At 42.4% G+C, this 4,911-nt stretch overlaps 1 pseudogene across 1 annotated transcript in view; it reads right to left on the bottom strand.

The window, feature by feature from the left end:
• LOC105509612 overlaps positions 1-4,369 on the bottom strand; it is a 7,277-nt pseudogene extending 2,908 nt beyond the window's left edge. Inside the window, exon 1 of the transcript XR_001001459.1 lies at positions 4,347-4,369. The product of XR_001001459.1 is annotated as a triosephosphate isomerase-like (transcript). The remainder of the gene's footprint in view (positions 1-4,346) is intronic.
• Between the last annotated feature and the right edge of the window lie 542 nt (positions 4,370-4,911).

Genomic DNA, 4,911 nt, shown 5'->3' with positions numbered 1-4,911 from the left:
GTATTTTTTGTACAGATGGGTTTTTGCCATATTTCCCAGGCTGGTTTTGAACTACTGAGCTCAAGCAATCCACTTGCCTCAGCCTCCCAAAGTGCTGGGATTACAGGTGTGAGTCGCTCTACCTGGCCTATATCATTTATTCTTAATCAAGTCGTCTAGATAGGTATTTAAATCCCTGTTTTAAAAATCAGTACTATTAGGCTCAAAGAAGTTAAAAAACTTGCCCATCATGACACAGTTAAATTCTAGGGCCAGGATTTTAATCCAAGTCTTTTTTATTCTGAAGTCCCTCCTTATTCCATTGCAGGCCTGGCAGATATTCGTAAACCTCAATCCTTGCATCAAGAATCCTACAGGCTAGCATGAAGTGAGACAGATAAACAGATAATGTTATTTGTTTGGCAGTAACACCTAACCACAGCAGTATGTACAAGGTATAGCGGAACATAGTTATTGAACTTATTTCAAGAATGACGAGAAATATGGGCAGGGCTTCAACAAGAATAGAAGGAAATAAAATCTGTTTTATTCCTTCATGCAAACTGGGTGTTTATAGATTGTCTGTCTACTGTCCAAAGCATGATTAATATCAATGCTAATCCACTAACCTCCAACGTATGTTTAAGAAATTCCTTATTTAGCTGGCTAGCATTGTTAACTTTGACATCTACTAATGCAACATTACCTACTGAATGTTAGGGACTCAAATAGTTCCTACACCATTTCAATTCTTTCTTGGTCATCTTGATTAATGTTGACATTATCCAGTTCTGACATTTAGCTGAAATATATTGCTAAGATCCTAATCTGTAAACTTGCTTAAAATATGTCCTGTTTAGTTTGATAGTTTTAAAATATTGACATTATAAAAGGAGTTCTGAAGGTAAAGGGTCTGATCCTTTCAAGAAATCTAGAGTCCTTTCCTTTCTCTTTGTGTAAAAAATCAAATGAAAAGTATTAGGAGTACGGAAAACCATGGTTATAAAATCAGAGCAAATAGCGTGTCCCATTTTGTGACTTTAGATCCAAACCTGGTGACAAAGAGAAAATATATAAAGGTCAGGAGCTTAGAGGCCATCCAGGGAGCTGAAGCTTGGAACAGTTGTGAGTAGTCTTAGAGTAATAGGGAGGTGTTAGTCCATCAGTGGGCCCCTGCTCTCAGTCAGAAGTCTTAGAATTTTCTGGGGACCTGAGCAGTCTGGGAAGAAGAGGAAGATCTGGATAAGTATTCACTGATAATATCTGTCACTGATTAGAGTATTTAGTTTGTATTTAGTAGACAGGTCTTCTTTTAGTACTTAGCTCTCATGGTAAGTTATTTGTAAGTAACATGCCTGGCAACAGCTGGTCCTCAAGTAATATTGAATTGGATTAAGCTGAAAGTGGCTGATAAGGCTATTCCACAGAGAAAGATTTATCTTAGTGTGGCAGGGGCCAGTCACTCAACCACCAAAGAAAGGCAAGGTGGGAGTGGTCACCATAATAAACAGCAGAATCAAAGCAGTCAGCTGAATAGTCTGACTCCTGCCAGACCTACAGCATTGCTAGTTGATCATGGTGTTCCTGCAAGTGAAATATTTGGTTGGTGCAAGGGTAATTTCAATTACAATGGAAAGTAATGGCAAAAAACTAGAATTACATTTGCACCAACTTAATAGATAGGAAGCCTACTGAATTTGTAGTTGATCTATATAAGCTGTAAGTTCCAGGTCAAGTGAAAAAAAGTCTAATCTGAATCCTAAAAACAGAGAATTATGGCCCTCAAATAATTCCCAGACTTGAGCCTGTTTATAGACCTAGAATGAAAGGGAGACCAGGTCCCCTGGAGGAAAGACCCTCATATACTACTGAATATTTATACTGTTAATCTTTCCCCTGGCTTTCCCCAAAGGGACCTACAGCCTTTTATGGAGTAACTCCATATTGGGGAAGGGAAATAATCAGACCTTTCAGGGTCTACTAGACACTGGTTCTGAACTGACACTAATTCCGGGAGACCCAAAATATCACTGTGATTGACAGTCAGTGTGTGGAGGTCAGGTGATGAATGGGATTTTAGCCTAGGTCTATCTTACAGTGGTCCTGTACCTTCACAGTGTGAAAATACACAGTGGACCAGTGGGTCCCTGAACCCATCCTGTGTTTATTTCCCCAGTTCTAGAATGCATAATTGGAATAGACATACCTAGCAGCTGACAGAAGCCCCCACATTAGTTCTCTAACCTCTGGAATGAGGGCTATCATGGTGAGACAGACCAAATGAAAGCTATTAGGGCTGCTTCTACCTAGGAAAATGTAAACCAAAAGCAATAGTGCATTCCTGGAGGAATGGCAGAGATTAGCAGCACCATCAAAGACTTGAAAGATATAGGGGTGGTGATTCCCACCACATTCTCATTCAACTCTCCTATTTGGCCTATGCAGAAGACAGATGGATCTTGGGAAATGATAGTGGATTATTATAAGTTTAACTAGGTGATGATTCCAATTGTAGTAGGTTTACCAGATGTGGTTTCATTTTTTACATAAATTAACACGCTAGTACCTGGTAGACAGCTAATGAATTTGGCAGATGCTTTTTCTCCATTCCTGTTACTAAGATTTCCAGACGCAGTTTTCTTTCAGCTGGCAAGGCCAGTAATACACCTTCATTCTCCTACCTTAGGAGTGTATGAACTCTCCAACTCTGTGACATACTTTTTTTTTTGAAACAGAGTCTCTGTCATCCAAGCTGGAGGACAATGGCATGATCTCGGCTCACTGCAACCTCTATCTCCCAGGTTCAAGTGATTCTCCTGCCTCAGCCTCCAGAGTAGTTGGGATTACAGGTGCCTGCCACCATGCCCTGCTAATTTTTTTTTATTTTTAACTAGAGATGGGGTTTCACCAAGTCGGCCAGACTGGTCTTGAACTCCTGACTTCAAGTGATTTGCCTGCCTTGGCCTCCCAAAGTGCTGGGATTACAGGCATGAGCCACCACGCCTGGCCTGTGATATACTTTAGTTTGCAGGAATCTTGATCATCTTTCCCTTTCTCAAGCTATCACACTGGTCCATCACATTCCTGACACTATGCTAATTAGTCTTAGTAAGCAAGAAGTAGCAACTACTCTAGACTTGTTGGTAAGACATTTGTGTGTCAGAGAGTGGAAAATAAATTTGACAAAAATTCAGGAGCCTTGGTGAAATTTCTAGGGGATCAATGGTATGGAACAGGTCATATCACTCTAAGGTGAATAATAAGTGTTGCATCTGGCCCCTTCAACAACCAAAAAAGATATACCATGCCTGGTGGGCCTCTTTGTATTTTGGAAGTGATATATTCCTTATTTGGGTGTCTGGCCCACTTACCCAGTGACCCAAAAAGCTGCTAATTCTGAGTGGGGCCCAGAACAAGAGAAGACTCTTCAACAGGTCCAGGCTGCTGTGCAAGCTATGCTATTGGACCATATGACCAAGCAGATACAATGGTGCTTGAAGTGTCAGTGGCAGAGAGAGAGGCTGTTTGGAGCCTTTGGCAGGCCCCTACAGGTGAATTGCAGTGGAGGATCTTCAGATTTTGGAACAAGGCCATGCTATCCTCTTTGAATAACTCTTCTTCTTCCTCTTCCTCCTCCTCCTCCTCCTCCTCCGCTGCTGCTGCTGCTTCTTCTTCTTCTTCTTCTTCTTTTCTTCTCCTTCTCCTTCTTCCTCTTCCTCTTCCTCTTCCTCCTCTTCTTCTTCCCCTTCATCTTCTTCTTCTTCTTTGTTTTTTGTTTCTTGAGATGGAGTCCTGCTCCGTAGTCAGGCTGGAGTGCAGTGGTGTGATCTCAGCTCACTGCAGCCTCTGACTCCCTGGTTCAAGCGGCTCTCCTGCCTCAGCCTCCTGAGTAGCTGGGATAACAGGCATGCACCACCATGCCCAGCTAATTTTTGTATTTTTAGTAGAGACGGGGTTTCTCCATGTTGGCCAGGATGGTCTCGATCTCCTGACCTCGTGATCTACCTGCCTCAGCCTCCCAAAGTGCTGGGATTACAAGCATGAAACTATTCTTCTTTTGAGAAACTGCTCTTGGCCTGATACTGGCCCTTAGAGGCTGGACACTTAACTGTGGACCACAACAGTACCATCCACCTGAGCTGCCTATCATGAACTAGATGTTATCCAACCCACCAAGCCATAAAATTTGGCATGTATAGCACACTCCATCACCAAACGGAAGTGGTATATACATGATTGGACCTGAGCAGGCCCTGAAGGTACAAATAAGTTTTTTTTTTGTTGCTTTTTTGTTTTTTTTGAGATGGAGTCTTGCTCTGTTGCCCAGGCTGGAGTGCAGTGGCACGATCTCGGCTCATTGCAAGCTCCACCTCCCAGGTTCACGCCATTCCCCTGCCTTCGTCTCCTGAGTAGCTGGGACTATAGGCGCCTGCCACCATGCCCAGCTAATTTTTTTTTGTATTTTTTTAGTAGAGATGGGGCCTCACTGTGTTAGCCAGGATGATCTCGATCTCCTGACTTCGTGATCCCCCAAAGTGCTGGGATTACAGGCGTGAGCCACCGCGCCTGGCCACAAGAAATTTATTAATACGTGAAGTAGTAGCCCAAATAAATGTTCATGGTCCCCATTCCTATTAGGTTGGTGCAAAAGTGATTGTGATTTTAACCATTACTTTTAACAGCAAAACAGCAATTACTTTTGCACCAACCTAAATATATTATCCTCTCTTTCCTAGCCCACACCCATGAGGCCATAGGGAGTTCCCTCCAATCATTTGACAGAAGAAAATAAAAGTTTTAGGTCTGGTTTACAGATAGTTCTTTAAGATAGGCTGGAATCATATGAAAATACACAGCTGCAGCACTGCGGTACCTTTTTTGGGATATTCCTGAAGACAGTGGTGAAGGAAAATCCTTCCAGTGGACAGAACT

The sequence above is a fragment of the Colobus angolensis genome, unplaced genomic scaffold (genome assembly GCF_000951035.1).
Source record: "Colobus angolensis palliatus isolate OR3802 unplaced genomic scaffold, Cang.pa_1.0 Scaffold179, whole genome shotgun sequence".
Taxonomy (NCBI): Eukaryota; Metazoa; Chordata; class Mammalia; order Primates; family Cercopithecidae; genus Colobus; species Colobus angolensis.
This window is presented reverse-complemented; position numbering and strand designations above follow the sequence as displayed.